This window comes from Loxodonta africana, chromosome 3 (genome assembly GCF_030014295.1).
Source record: "Loxodonta africana isolate mLoxAfr1 chromosome 3, mLoxAfr1.hap2, whole genome shotgun sequence".
Lineage (NCBI taxonomy): Eukaryota > Metazoa > Chordata > Mammalia > Proboscidea > Elephantidae > Loxodonta > Loxodonta africana.
This window is the reverse complement of record NC_087344.1, coordinates 161,496,352-161,513,060: the sequence shown is the minus strand read 5'-3', so window position 1 is coordinate 161,513,060 and position 16,709 is coordinate 161,496,352. Positions and strand designations below refer to the sequence as shown.

Here is a 16,709-nt window from a genome sequence, read left to right as displayed (position 1 = left end):
TCCATGCTTCAGCGAGCCAACCAAATAAACTATTATATGCTTTCCCAATCTCTCAAGTTGAAACACTGAATGAAGAATCTGTGCTTAGCGGGCCCATATTTATAAACTCAGACTGATCCAACTTTATGTTCCTTGCACCACTGTCCCACACCCTTAACAGGCATTCCCACACACATTCCTCAGGTTTCTATTTGAACATATTAAAAAGTCAAGCAGTTCTTCTGGAGTGTAATATACCTCCTCCTGGGTCACACTTTGTACTTTACCTTTTGAAGCTCACTGGGACTAAAATCAAGTTACAGGTCTAGAGGCAAAAATCGGTGGTGGGAAAGTGTTCTGAGAACATTCAGAACGTCTTGTAAGGTATCTGCCTCAGGCAACGCCCCAGGCAATGACTCTGGCACGTCCCCAGGTGATGACTCAGATGCCACCTCAGGCCATATCTCAGACAGAGGCTCTTCAGACACAGCTGGGTTACTCTCATCAGACGGGGGTGGACGCGCTAACAGTTTTACTGGGGGTGGTGGCTGTTACGGATTGAATTATGTCCCCCCAAAAAATGTGTGTATCAATTTGGCTGGGCCATGATTCCCAGTATTGTGTGATTTTTCCTATATGTTGTAAAGCGTGCCTCTAAGATGTTAAGGAGGGAGGATGAGCAGCAGTTGTGTCAGTGAGGCAGGACTCCATCTACAAGATTGGATTGTGTCTTGAGGCAATCTCTTGAGATATAAAAGAGAGAAGCAAGCAGAGAGACAGGGGGACCTCACACCACCAAGAAAAAAGATCCAGGAGCAGGGCACATCCTTTGGACCCAGAAGCTTCTAGTCTGGGGGAACGCTGATGAGAAAACCAACAGAGAGAACGCCTTTTCCGTGGAGCTGACGACCCAAATTTTGACTTCCAGCCTACTTTACCGTGAGGAAATAAATTTCTTTGTTAAAGCCATCCATTTGTGGTATTTCTGCTATAACAGCACTAGATGACTAAGAGTGGCTTAGCTAACAAAGATGGAGAATCTCCTCAGACGGGAATGAGAAGAACGGTTCTATTGGCAGGGGTGATACAACAGATTTTAGGGGCTCAGTTTCCCCAGCTTCCTGACTATCTACCCATATGTCCCCATCCAAGTTTCAGGATCCCATTTCTTCCTAATCAATGCCCTGACTCTAACTTCAGACACCACTCAAGGTTGGGAATTGTGCTGGCGTTGTAATTCAGCCACTCTTACAATAAAGAGTCAGGGTTTGGTTTTCGGCAATTTCAGCTCTGTTACTACAAGAAACGAGGCTTTCTTTCAGAGTACAAGTGGCAACCCTGAGGTTGTTCATGCAGCATTTGAGTTGTGACTCTGAAGCTCTGAGCTCATCTCTTTCACCACTTTGTCTAGTAAGAGTAGGATCAACCAATCGGCTCCCTTATACTTCTCATTCTGACAAAACTGTAGAAAAGTATCAAACGTGCTATCACCCAGAACTTCGCCTCTCATCAAAACTAGATCTATTGGTGGTGATATTTTGCGTATGTCTAATGCCAGCTCAGGCTATGGATTAGCAGTGGTCTCTTTACTACTGGAAGCAGAGTCAGCAACATCTTTAAGATTAGCCAGACTTGAGAACCAATTTTAAAAACCCATCCTTACAATTTCGTTTCTCTAGAACCACTCTCGATACTAAATATCTTAGGCTGGATTCTTTAGAGAAGCAAAACCAGTGAGGCATATAGACAGAGATTTATCTCAAGGAAACAGCTCACACGGTTCTAGAGGCTGGCAAGTCCCAAAGAAGTGGGTCAGGCATTAGGCTGGAGGCTTCTCCTCACTCATAAAGCTGTGGAGGCTGATGAATCCAAGATCAGCAGGTAATACAGCAGGCTACTGACTCACAGGCTGAAAAGGCCGATGAATCCCAAGATCAGTAAGCAATATTGCAGGCCGCTGGCTCAAGTCCCAAGAACCAGAGGTCAGATGATAACGAGTTGGATGCAGGATCCAGAACAAGCAAAAGCCAGCAAGCTTTGACAGAAAATCCACATATATTGGATGCAGGCCACACCCTCACGGAAACTCCCCTTATAAGTGACTGGCTGATTGCATCAGATCACATCATGGAGGTGATTATATCATATTATGACTGCTAAATTACATCATAACTTCCCAACCACTGAGAATCATGGCCCAGCCAAGTTGACAACCAACTTTAACCATCACACATAGAATGGTACACTGTATACTAAGACAAACATTTGACTAACTGACATGAGATATGAGCTATACCTAACTGTTCCAACTTACATACAAATTCAACTTAAAAAAGACAGGCTTAAAAAAGGAACTTGTCTGTAATAAGGGGACTGTCTGTACATCACAGATAATCTGTTGAAAACCACTGATAAAGAGAAAACCTTAAAAGCTAAGAAAGGAAAAAAGGATACCTTATCTGCATAGGAAAAAAGATAACAACAGCAGACCTCTCACTGGAAATAATGTAAGCCACAAGACAGTGGAGTACACATATTTAAAGTAGTACAGAAAACTGTCAGCCTAGAATTATTTACCCAGCAAACATCTTTTAAATATGAAGATGAAACTTCTGTGAGTGATATGTTCACTATTTTGACTACGACAACGGTTTCACAGGCGCATACCTATGTCACCAGAAGGCAGACACCCCAAAGTACATAAAGGTGAAATAAGAGTATCTTGCTCCTCTAATACCTCTAAGGGACTCAAGGAAAGTTACGATGGTGCTGTGGAAGAGCACAGGAGGGATCCCTTGGAGATGCAGCCACAAAGCACCACATATGTATATTTTTAGACCGAGTGTACCATCTGGGTGTCCAAAACAACTTCATTCTGGAAATTTTAATGGTCTCAAACTGACAGCGTTTCTATGTACCTGGCAAAAGAATATCCGATCCTCTACTGAGAAAAGCATCTTAACTTTAAACATAATTTGCCAAGGAAAGTAACCACACATGCTTTCCTTTCAGCAGCACACATTCTGCAAGATGACCGTGCAAATTACCAAGAAGAGAAAGTTGTCACTGATGGCATCTTCAAAGCAGAACTGTATGAGTTTCTCACTCAGGAACTGGCTGAAGGTGATTACTCTGGAGCTGAAGTTCAAGTTATACCAACCAGAACAAAAATCATTATCCTAGCCACCAGGACACAAAACATTCTTGGTGAGAAGTGTCGGTGAATACAGGAATTTTCCACTGTAGTTCAGAAGAGGTTTGGCTTCCTTGAAGGGCATGTGGAGCTTTATGCAGATGAAAAGAAGAAACGGCCACAAGAGGTCTCTGTGCCATTGTCCAAGCAGAGTCTCTGTGCTACAAATTCCCAGGAGGGCTTGCTGTGCAGAAGGCCTGCTATGGTGTGGTACAGTTCAAGTGGTGCCAAGGGCTGTGAAATCGTGGTATCTGGGAAACTCCAAGGACAGAGGGCTAAATCCATGAAATCTGTGCCTGACCTGATGACCCACAGTGGAGATCCTGTTAACTACCATGCTGACATAGCCGTGGGCCATGTGCTGCTCAGACAGGGTTGTGATGGGCATCAAAATGAAGATCATGCTGGCCTGGGGCCCAAGTAGTAAGATGGCCCTAAGAAACCCCCACCTAACCATGTGGGCATTGTAGAATCCAAAGATGAGGTCCTACCCACTACTCCTATCTCGGAACAGGATGGGAAGCCAGAGCCACCTGCCATGCCCCCGCCAGTCACCTCTGTGTAACAGGGTCTCCTTGGCAACTGGATCTGGAGTGTGGATGTTGCTCTGTAGAAACCCTCAATAAAATCTTTTAAAAAGAAAAAATAATAATAATAACCATACAGATACGAAAACATGGCTCACTGAATACAAATCAGAAATGGAAAGAACAAAAAGGGAAACACACTAACAGTGGCAAAAAATTCATGCATACTGTATTTAAAGAATGAAATACAAGCCAAAAAATATTCAGGTAACTAAAAGGTGGGGATCTGTTTGTTGATGGAATAATTTTGTTTATCTTGATTTCAGTGGTAGCTACACAAATCTATACATGTGATAAAATAGCACAGAACTATCCGTACACATTGTATCAATGTCAATTTCCTCACTTAGGTTTTGTACTACAGTTATGTAAGCTGAAACTACTAGGGGCAACTGGGTGAAGAGTACACAGGACTGCTCTGTATTTTTCTGGGGCAACTTCCTATAAATCTATAATTTTATATCTCAAAATAGAAAGCTTTAAAAGAAGGGGTCTGGTAGATTTTTCAAAGAACAAAATAAGTTACTGAAAATAAATTCAAATAGCTAGAATTTAAAATACAATGGATAGGTTTTAATGACAGCGTAGACAGATGAAGAGAACATTCCTGAACTGAGCTTGATCAGAGAAATCGTGTTTGGCATTTTGATGTCTAAAAATGGGAAGTATAAAAGTTAAGGGGCATGAAGCATGGACTAAAGAAATCTAACATACATCTAATTGGAATTCCAGAAGGAGAGAAAGGAAAAATGCAACAAAAGCAATATTTGGCGAGATTATGGACTGAAAGACACAATTAAAAAGGAGAAGAGGTAAGCTTAAAATAATCAGAAAACAAAAAAATCATAAAATCAAGAGAATAACAGAAAGTCTGTTGGCCTCTTAAAGGCAAAAGGGTAATGTGCTAACATGGCAAATAACCGACAACCTATATATAGGTAATGGGTATATAAAATGTTATATGCTACAAAAACCGCTTTCAAGAATGAAGCCAAAATAAAGGTATTTACGGACAAACAAAAATCACTACCAGTAGATTCTCGCTAAGGAGATTCATAAAAATAAACATCAGGCAGTGACGGTGAATCAAGAGGGAATCTGAGATGCAAGAAGAAAAAAAAGAACAGAGGAAGTGGTGTGAAAGAGTGGGGTAAATCTAAGATACTGACTATATATATAAAATATTTGGCAGGGGTAAAAGTAAGAAAATTAAAATGCACAATAATTACGTGTGGGAAGGAGAGGCAGTGGGCAATGATACTGACTAAATTTAGACTTTGATAAATCTACATATTGCAGTTTCAAGGGAAACAATTAGGACAAAAGAAACAACATATAACTCTAAAACTAGTAAAATGGAGAAAATGGAATTATGAAAAATAGTCAATACAAAAAAAGATTTAAAAAACGGGAAAATAAACTAAAAGGAGCAGGAAAATGAGAAATCATGAGATGAAATGGTAGATTTAAACCAAAATATTAGAGTAAATTAAAGTCACCACTCTCAGCTGCTAACCTAAAGGTTGGAGGTTCAAGTACACCCATAGGGACCTTAGAAGAAAGGCCTGGTAACCCCTGATAATCTATGTCCAAAAAAATCCATCACTGAAAACCTTAAGGAGCACAGTTTTACTCTAACACATACACAGTATCACTATGAGTCAGAACTGAGTCAACAGCAACTGGATTTTGGTTAAGTCCTCAGTGTAAGGATTAAAGGTGCTCAGGCTGAATTTTTTTTAATCTAAACATATTCATTCATAAGCAACAAATCCAGAACACAAGGATAATAAAAAGCCAAAACCAAACCCAGTTCCGTTGAGTCGATTCCGACTCATAGCGACCGTATAGGACAGAGTAGAACTACCCCATAGAGTTTCCAAGGAGCGCCTGGTGGATTCGAACTGCTGACCTTTTGCTTAGCAGCCATAGCTCTTAACTACTACGCCACCAGAGTTTCCATAAGGATAATAGCGAAGTAAAAAAGGAAAAAGACATACCACACAATTACTCACCAAAAGAAAATAGGCAGACAAAACAGATTTTAAAGCTAGCATGACTAAACATATAATGAGCAACTCACCAGTTCGATTCACCAGTAAGATGATTTTAAATATGTATGCTCCTAATAATACAGTTTCAAATACAGAGAGTAAACAGTGCTAAAACAAGAATTCAAGAAATCCAGAATCATAGTGGAAGATTTTAACTCACAACAGAACAATCAGAGAGAAAAACTAAGGCTATAGACAGTAACACACTACACTCCAAAGGAGAACGCACTCCCCACCCCCCCAAACACACCCAGAGGATTTTAAAAAACTGATTTTGTATTAGGCCAGTGGTCAACAAACTTTCTGTAAAGGGCCAGATGGCAAGTATTGTCAAGTTTGTGGGTAATACTGTCTCTGTCGCAACCACTCTGCCTTTGTAGTGGAAATTAGCCACGGCTGGATTTGGCCCCTGGGCCATAGTTTGCCAAGGGCTATGCTACGCAGTAAAACAAGTCTTAACAAATGCCAAAGGACTGAAACCATACAAATCACATTCTAAACACAATGCAATTAAAGTAAAAATGTAACAAAAAGATAAGTTTCCCATGTGTTTTTAATGTTGCACTACATTACTCTGTAACCTATTCATTGTTTAAAGAAGAAATTATAAGGGAAGCTAGAAAATATTTTTTATTCAAACTACTAAAGAAAGCACCAGAATTTGCAATACGGCTAAAGTATACGTAATAAAAAATGTTCATATATTAGGGTGAAAAAGCATATAATGTAAACATCTATTTGAAGGAGGCATAAAAAAGAAAAGTAAAATAAACCCAAAGAAAGCAGAAGGAATTCAGATGATTTACAAAAAATAATGGGGAAAAATTACAGTTTAGTGAGAATCAACAATGTCAAAAGTTGCTTCTTTGAAAAAAACTAATATTGACAAACCTCTGAAAAGACAGATCAAGAAAGACAAGGCACAAGATAACTAATATCAGGAAAGAAAAAAAAGATCATCAATACAAATCTAAAGATATTAATGAAAGGTGATGTCACGAAATTTGATAATTTAGATAAAATGGACAAATTTATAAAAAGATACAGCTTACCAAAACTGATACAAGAAAAAATAGAAAACCTGAACCATAAAAAATCTGAATCGATAGTTAACAAATGGGTATAACTAAGCAATTCCTATCCCAAAATACACATCCTAGACAACACATGCACATCTATGCCAGGAAATGTATGAAGGAATGTTTGTATTTTTTATAACAGCCAAAACCTAGAAACAACCCAAACGCTCGTCAACAGAAGAAAGGTAAATTATAGCCAAGAGGTTCCCAAACTTTCCTGGTTCCTGATGCCATTAGTGTCTCAGCAATTTTTTCACACCACTCAAGGATAAAAGAAAATTTATTTAGTAGTTAGGTTCAAACCACCACCAAAAACCCAGCTTTTAAAAAATATTTGTTATTTTTTCCTAATATTTATTTGTTAATAAATGGGTAAATACAAACGGCTAGTTTCTTTTTTCTATCTCATATTTTCTTAAAAGATAGATAAGTATTAAAAAGAAAAAAGCACTGTAAGTTAAGGTTTACACACACGTATAAATAAAAAAAATATGACAACAGTACAAAGTATGGGGGCTGAGAAAAGAATTATTCTTTGGTAAAGTCACTGATCTGTGGAGCGGGAAATAGTAAAATTTTCTAAGTAGACTTTAAGTTAAGGATGCATATTATCAGCCTAGAGCAATCTCTAAAAATAATAAAGAGGCATAATCTTAAAAATCTAAACGTAGAAATAAAATGGAATACCAAATAGTCATTAACTTAAAAGAAGGCAGGAAAGAAGCAACAGGAGGACAAAACACACGAGAGACATAAAAAACAAACAGTAAATGGTAGACTTAAACCTAACTGTACCAACAATCACATTAAATATAACCAAATTAAACATTTCAATTAAAAGACAGAACAAGGAGACCCCTCAACTATTTATGCAAGTTAAAATTAATTTCTATGAAAATACATAACAGCTCTTCTTCCTATATGTAAATTAATAAATGGAATCCCTGCATGATAAAAACAGTTACCGTGCTAGGCTGTTAACCAAAAGGTTAGAGGTTCAAGGCCACCTAGAGGCACCTCAGAAGAAAAGCCCTGGCAACCTACTTCAAAAAAAACAGCCATTAAAAACCCAACAGAGTCAAGTTCTACTCTGACAGACATAGGGTCACTGTAAGTTGGACTCAACAACAATTGGTAGGGTGATATAAATTAATATTTGTTAGATGTATGAAACACTTAAATTTGTGTCAAATACTATTTTGGGCTCTATGAATTCATTAGTGAATAAAACACAGACTTCTACCTTCAGGAAAGTTACATTCTAATGGGAAGAACACAAACCAAAAAAGTAGTGAACTATATAGAATATGTTTAGAAGGTGGTAAGTGCTACATAAAAATAAATCAAGATAAAAAGGGATTGGAAGTGAATGGGCAAACTGCAATTTTAAATAGAGGGATCAGAGTAGGTCTCATTGAGCAAGTGATATTAAACAAAGACTGGATGGATAGGAAGAAGCCCTGGTGACACAGTGGTTAAAGCAATCGACTGCTAACCAAAAGGTCAGTGGTTTGAACCCTCCAGCTGCTCCGCAGGAGAAAGATGTGGCAGTCTACTTCCGTAGAGATTTACAGCCTTGGAAACCCTATGGAGCCCCAATAAGTCAGCTCAATGGCAGTGGGTTTGGATGGATGTGACAAAGTCAGCTATGCAAACAAGTGGAGCAAGAAAACTCCAGGCACAGGAAACAGGCAATGTAATAAAGCAACAGCACCCCTGGCATGTTTGGGCAACAGCAAGGAAGCCAGTGTAGCTGTGGCAGAGTAAGTGAAGGGAAGAGTAATAGTAAATGAAGTGTGTGTATAGGGCATTACAGACCACTATGCAAGTACTCTGACTGAACTGGAGAACCAAAGCAAGTTTTGAGCAGGAGGCTGACACAGTCTGACTTATGATTCACTCTAGCAGTTGTGTTAAGAACAGACTGAAGGTGATCTTTTTAATCTATAACTAACTGTAATTTTATGATGATATACACTTTGATAGGGGTCTTTTTTACAATTGTTGTGCTGGGCACTGAATAGGCCGTTTCAGCTGGGTGACTCTATGTTCTCAGGAATTTCTTGAATTTATTTGATAATTTCCTTCCCAAAATTTTCTGTTCCTTCTGTGATTCGTACTGGTTGGCTGTGTCAGATACCTTTTGTAATTTTATATTTTCTGTTTTTTTTTTTTATTTTCAAGGAGACTATCTTGAATTTATCTACCAACCCTAATAATTCATCTTTTCTTTCAGCTATCATACTTTCAAGAGCTCTTTCTCATTTCGATGATTTCTTTTGCTGAGATCTTGCTCTTACTTTGTGACCAAGAGCTTCTGATATCTTTCAATATGTCATAATTTTGCTTTATTTTTATATTTCCCTTTGTTTCTGTATTCTCTCATGTCTTCTCATGCCTTTTCTTTTCAGTGTACTTTGGTCTCTTTCATGTGAGTAGCTGTGTCAATCAGAACTGTTCACAGCTGTAATAAAAAATATGACTAACAATGGGTCATATGACAAAAAGACTGGAAGTAGACAGTTGTGGTATTAGTTCAACAGTTCAACATCAAACCTACAATCTCTGAAAATTTGTTGGCTTTTCCCTCAAGAGTATATAATGGTGTCTGAGTTCCAGACATCACATCCAAATTCAAAGTAGGAAGATGCAGAAAAAACGTTGAGACCACCAACATTTATTCCTTTTATCAAGAAAGTAAAAGCTTTCTCAAAATGCATCCCCTCAGCACATTCTGCTTGTATTTTATGAGCCTGAACTGCCAGAAAGATTGGCAGACCAAATACTTAGTTTTTCCAGCCACTATATTTGAAGCTATGCAAGAGCGACAGAGAATGAGAATTCTCAATGTATCCCACAAGGTATACCACAGTGCCTCTCCTCAGATGTAAAGTGACCCTTGATTATATGTGCATATTTAAATATAAAATACTTAAAAGCTGCTTAGAATCTGTGTGTACAGGAACAGGACTTATCACTTGGTGGGCTTCAGTGTAAAGCAATCTAGGAAAGACTCAGCTTTTAAAATGGAAATGAACAACAAATGTCAATATTCAAAGGTTTCCTCTGATCATTCACTATCCCTAGAGAGTAAAAAAGACCTCTGATTCCCCCCCTGCAGTGGGGGGGGTTGGGTTTTTGGATAGGGGAATGGAAAAGTGTCACTGCTGTCAATCTGAAAGCAAGTCAGGGTAAGTGAAGGCCCATGGTTTAGGGTGCATGTTTACACTTAATCTCCTTGATTTCAGCTACTTTAGAATATTTTCGGATTTATAAGAAAACTATAAAGACCGTACAAAGAGTTCCCATATACCTTACACTCAGTTTCTTTCCCCTTTTGTCTTATCTAGTGCTGCTGTAACAGAAATACCACAAGTGGATGGCTTTAACAAAGAGAAATTTATTCTCTCACAGTCTAGGAGGCTAGAAATCCAAATTCAGGGTGCCAGCTCCAGTAGAAAGCTTTCTCTCTCTGTCTGTTGAGGAAAGGTCCTTGCCGTCAATCTTCCCCTGGTCTAGGAGTTTCTCAGCGCAGGGATCCTGGTCCAAAGGGTGCTCCACTCCTGGGGCTCCTTTCTTGGTGTATGAGGTCCTCTCCTCTCTGCTTGATTCTCTTTTATATCTCAAAAGAGACTGACTCAAGATACAATCTAGTCCTGTAAACTGAGTCCTGCCTCATTAATGTAACTGCCTCTAACCCTCCCTCATTAACATCACAGAGGTTAGTTAGGATTTAAAACTCACAGTATAATCACATCTGCTCATAAAATGGTGGAAAACTACACAATACTGGGAATCACAACCTAGCCAAGTTGATATACATGGATTGAATTGGGGGGGCACAATTCAATCCATTAACAACCTAATACCCCCAGGTTCAGATAAGGCTTCTCAGACTGTTGCCTGATTGGCAGCAGTAAAATTACATTATGACATGGATTGAACTGTGCCCCCCAGAAATATGTGTAAACTTGGATAGGCCATGATTCCCAGTATTGTGTGGTTGTCCTCCATTTTGTGATTGTAATTTTCCTATATGTTGTAAATCCTAATCTCTGCCTGTGGTTAATGAGGCAAGAGTAGATTGTGTTCAAGAGGATTACTAACTAAAAGATTGGTAGTTCAATCCCACCCAGAGGCGCCTCAGAAGAAAGGCCTTCGCCTTCAAAAGATCACTGTAGTACCCTTACTAAAGTTACACCCCTGATCCAATGTAAAAGGAGTTTCCCTGGAGTGTGGTCTGCACCACCTTTTATCTTACAAGAGATAAAAGGGAAGGGAAGTAAGCAGAGAGTTGGTGACCTCATACAACCAAGAAAGCAGTGCCAGGAACAGAGTGCATCCTTTGGACCCAGGTTTCCTGTTTGAAGAAGCTCCTAGTCTGGGGAAGACTGATGACAAGGATCTTCCTCCAGAGCCGACAAAGAAAGCCTTCCCCTGGAGCTGACTCCCTGAATTTGGACTTCAAGCCTACTAGACGGTAAGAGAATAACCTTGTTTCTTAAAGCCATCCACCTGTGGTATTTCTGTTATAGCAGCACTAGATGACTAAGACACATGGGGTACCTAGGCAAAAAGGGTCTTATTAATCCCAGTATTTACCATGAACTGGGTAATGGGCATATTTGGTGGATGACTATTCCAATCACCATAAACCCAATCCTGCCTGGTAGATGGATGATGCATAACAATCACTTCATCTGGGGTGTTCCAGTTGGCATTTCACAGACAAGAAGGACAGTCCTTCCTCTCAGTGTAAACAAACCTTACAGCTGCTTTATCTAGTCCCCCAAGCTAGCTGTCCTTTTGCAAATTTCATGCTGTGTCTGAATCATATACGCATCTGTGACTGTTTGATAGAGAGCTGTGGATCCTGCATGAACTCAAAGATGTTCTTTCATTCTGCAGCAAACAAAACCAAAGATACTGCCCCTCAGTTTGTCTATTCTTTAGTAAACATTCTTCTAACAGCTGACAATACCATTCCTTAAAATGAGACTACTCTTTCACACTACGTTTCTTGATTTCAGTAGTTTCTTCTTTTTGCACTTCCCCCACCTGGACTACCTTCTTCGTTGCCAGAGTTATACAAGTGTTTTGTTTCTTGTCCCAGATTATCTTTTCCCTTTGATAGTGGCCCTGAGTCTAGCGGCCATTACTCAGACTAACCCAAACCCGAGGTTAGCCCAGTGTCAAGATCTACCACAACATTCTCTATTACCTTCATTTTAGCTATTAGAGATAACAATAACCAATGGATTGTACGTTTAGCTTCTAGTCTGCATTCCTTTATGTATTAATGAACCAGTTCCTTAGGAGTTGGGCCTACCATTTCTAAATTCCATCGGTAACCTTTAACTCTGGTAACTGGATACTGCAAATGTTTAAGCACTGGACTACTAACTAAAAGATTGGTAGTTCAATCCCACCCAGAGGCGCCTCAGAAGAAAGGCCTTCGCCTTCAAAAGATCACAGCCTTGAAAACCCCACAGAGTGCAGTTCTACTCTGTACACATGGGGTCACCACGAGCTGAAATCGACTTAACAGCAACTAATGACAATTGATCACTGAACAGCTGCAGTTCCACACCATGGGCTGCTAGCCTTCCAGGAATCAAAGGTTTGCCCTCTCATCCTTCCTCTTCCCAAGCCACACGTTTCAGTGAGTCAGGGTTGTTCTAGTGAATCCCACCTCTGATGTCAACTATAAAGTTAGAGGAAAATCCACAAGATCACCCTCACTTCTGACACTAATTGCAAATTTTGGGGTCTCCAAGACCACCCTCAGGTCCCATAATTCCCTGGAACTCTTTCTTGTTTATAATGTATAGCTCAGTTTTTTCTTATTTACTAATCTAGCCTATGTTGGTATCATGGCTTCAAACCAGCTCTTGTCAATTCAGTCATAGTCAAGGAGGTGACACTGGAACACACCTAAATTTTTAAAAGTTGAGTGACCAGGAACCATAACCAGAACAGAAAAATTACAGGTCAAAGCCCTGCTAAAAACTTATCTCCCTCTTAGAAAACAAAGGCAGGATATGTGTTGCCCAGCAACCAAATCTCTTGCCCATCGGATTCTGCCCAGAGTCGGAAATAGTGACTCAAAGACGGTGGCCAACTACTCTGCTTTGTATGTGTGTCCTTCTCCTCAGTCCTGCCAATAATTCAATCTCATGCATGAGGCACCTGAAAGTGCTCCCAACATCTCTTCCTAGTCTCCCGTTCCAGGGTTTCGACCTGTTAATTTTTCCCATTTGGTTATGGTTCCACATCATCTAAATTTCAAAAATTCAGGTCTCTTCTGGTTTCACTTTGTTGGCCGAACAAGTTCAAAGCCCTAGCTTGTGTCTTTTCTTGATCATTTTAGAAACCCAGCTCTTGAATTCATTTTATTCTTTAAAAGTGTCCTAATTATAATATTTCTTTTTGTCTATATTAACTCTTTTCATAATTCCATTTCACAGTACTTTTCTTAGATTCTTATGTTGAATAGCCTGGGCAGGAACCACTCGTGACATTCCACAGACAACTGAAAATAAACTGCTGTCATTATCTATCCCAAGAACTAAACAAGCACTTCAGAATTAAGTTGGTCTACTTGGATTCTGGAGTAGTTCCAATGGGAACTACTGCTAGCTCTCATCCATAAAAAACGGGAACTACTGCTAGCTCTCATCCATAAAATTACACAAAAGAAGGCCACTGAATGGGGCCTTTAACAAAGGCAAGCCATGGCAGAATTGCAAAAAGCGTTGTCTATGACTACATCCCGTGTCATTCCCCCACCTCCGCCCCTGTAGCTTTGGGGCTTCTGTGATCCAGACGTGATTTTGGACGTGTTCACAATGGACCTACCCAGGCAGGAGTTTATGGCAAAAGCCTATGTGTACCACCCAGCAGCAACCACTGGGATTCGGGACCACAAAATTTTCGGATGCTGCCATATGGTACACCCCACTTGAGAAACAATTACTAACTTGCTACTTGGCATTCATTCAGACTGCTCCTATGACTAAAGGACATAAAATAATCCTGAAACCTGAAATATCTATACTGTCGTGGGTGATATCAGAGAAAAACTCTTAATAAGGAAGGCAGTACCTAAAAGAGTTCCATAAGAGAATGGAAATGGTTTATGCAGAAATAGACTTTGAGGGAGAGGAGGTGTGTGCAAGGAGAGCTAGTAGGCTCTTTTCTCCTAGGGCCAACTCTGAAATCTCTTGAGGTCACACAGTTTGACCAACAAAGAGCTGCTAAATTTATAGATGGTAGTTTCAAGGTGAACGTACAGCATCCTGTTTGGAAGTACTCCACTCTAAAAGAAGGTAAAAACAAATCAGCTCAGTGGTCCGAATTTCACGCTATTTCTCCCTATGTCTGGGATTTTATCAGACTCTGCAGGTGGTGTCAGAAATGAGGATGTCTTGGGGACTGTTGACTAACTTCACACAGATGGTAAAGAGAAGGATGCTGGTGAGATTCAATAATGTATGCTATACTAGACACTTGGTTGCCACATCTTCGAATCGCCGACCTTTTGGTTAGCAGCCAAGCACTTAACCACTGAGCCATCAGGGCTCCTTATTAAACACTTGAACTTTGACTATGCAGGACCACTGAAGGATGTTATGAAAGGCAATTATACAATTACACGACAACCCTAGCAGCAATGTAGACAGAATGAATTTTAAATGGTAAAACTGAGAGCAGAGAGACAACTTATAAATTTGTCATAACAAGAACCTAGGCTTTTAAAATCAATGACATGGGTTCTGCAATAGTCCATCCAGAAATAATACAATGGAGGTGTGAACTAAAGAGAGGGAGAAAACATTCAAGAGATAATGGTGAAAAAAAGGGAAGGATCATGATTAAACTTCTAGGGGATGGAGGACTGAAGTTATTCTTTCATGAAAAAAAAAGTACACCATCTTCCTTCTTGTTCTGTGTCTCACCATCAATGAGAAAAGCTATAAGAAACCTAAGTGTTCAAAGATCTAACAGGAGGTGTGAGAAAGGGAATCTAAGGTCTTACTGACATTATCTGAAAACAATCAAAGGTAAGAAATAGCAAAACATCTTACAACATGGGTGAATCTGAAGGGCATTATGCTGAGTGAAATAAGTCAATCACAAAAGGAGAAATATTGCATGAGATCACTATTATAAGAACTCAAGAAAAGGTTTACTTACACACAGAAAAAAGCATTCTTTGATGGCCACAAAAGTGGGGAGGGAAAAGGAAGGGAAATCACTAATTAGATAGAAGACTAATGTCAACTTCAGTAAAGAGAAGGGCAACACAATATAGGGGAAGTCAGCATAACTGGACCAAAGCAAAAGCAAAAAAGAGAGAAAAGGATAAGAAACGGTCCTGTAATGAAGACATCCACAAGTTGTGATATTTGAGAGGTGCCTCAAAAAAAGAAAAAAAACCGGCTAACAGATGCATGAAAAAATGCCCTCAATCATTAGCCGTTAGAGAAACGCAAATCAAAACCACAATGAGATACCATCTCACGCCGGCATTACTAGCATGAATCCAAAAAAAAACCCGGAAAATAACAAACGCTGGAGAGACTACGGGGAGACTGGAACTCTTCTTATGCACTGCTGGTAGGAATGCAAAAGGGTATAACCATTTTGGAAAACGATATCACACTTCTTTAGAAAGCCAGAAATGGAAAACCCATATGATCCAGCAATCCCACTCCTAGGAATATATCCTAGAGCAATGAGTCGTCCCACAAATAGACATACACATGCCCATGTTCACCGCAGCATTGTTCACAACAGCAAAAAGATGGAAACAATCTAGATGCCCATCAAGAGATGAATGGATAAACAAACTATGGTACATACACACAATGAACCACTACACAACCATGAAGAACAATGATGAATCTGCGAAGCATCTCAAAACATGGATGCATCTGGAAGGCATTATTCTGAGTGAAATAAGTCAATCACGAAAGGATAAATATTGTATGAGGCCACTACTATACAAACTCATGAAAAGGTTTACACACAAAAAGAAACAATCCTTGATAGTTAGAAGAGATGGGAAGGGTGGGGATGGAAAAACACTAAATAGGTAAGTTATAATTTGGTGAAGGGTAAGACAGTGCACAATATTGGGGAAGCCAGGACAACTCGTACAAGGCAAGGTCATGAAAGCTCCATAGGCACATCCAAACTCCCTAAGGGACCAAACTACTGGACTGAGGGGACCATGGTCTCAGGGAACATCTAGCTCAACTGGCATAGCATAGTTTATAAAGAAAATGTCCTATATTCTACTTTGATGAGTAGTGCCTGGGGTCTTAAAAGCCCGTGAGCGGCCATCTAAGATACGCCACTGATCTCACCCCTTCAGGAGCAAGGGTGAATGAAGAAAACTAAAGGCACAAGGGAAAGGTCAATCCAAAGGACTAACGGACCACAGCTACCACGGCCTCCACCAGACTGAGTCCAGTACAACTAGACGGTACCCAGCTACAACCCCTGACTGCTCTGACAGAGATCAAAATAGAGAGTCCCAGACAAAGCTGGAGAAAAATGTAGAACAAAATTCTAACTCACAAAAAGACCAGACTTACTGGCCTGACAAAGACTGGAGAAACCCCAAGAATATGGTCCCCGGACACCCTTTCAGCACAGTGATGAAATCACTCCTGAGGTTCACCCTTCAGGCAGAGATCAGACAGGCCCATAAAACAAAACGAGACTTAAGGGGCACACCAGCCCAGAGGCAAAGACAAGAGGGGACAGGAAAGCTGGTAATAGGGAACCCATGGTTGAGAAGGGAGTGTTG

At 39.9% G+C, this 16,709-nt stretch overlaps 1 protein-coding gene and 1 pseudogene across 5 annotated transcripts in view; one reads left to right on the top strand and one right to left on the bottom strand.

Annotated features, from left to right (window-relative positions):
* TRIM33 (tripartite motif containing 33) overlaps positions 1-16,709 on the bottom strand; it is a 139,037-nt gene that overhangs the window by 60,394 nt on the left and 61,934 nt on the right. The window lies entirely within an intron of this gene.
* Positions 2,705-3,851, top strand: LOC111750506 (small ribosomal subunit protein uS3-like; annotated as a pseudogene).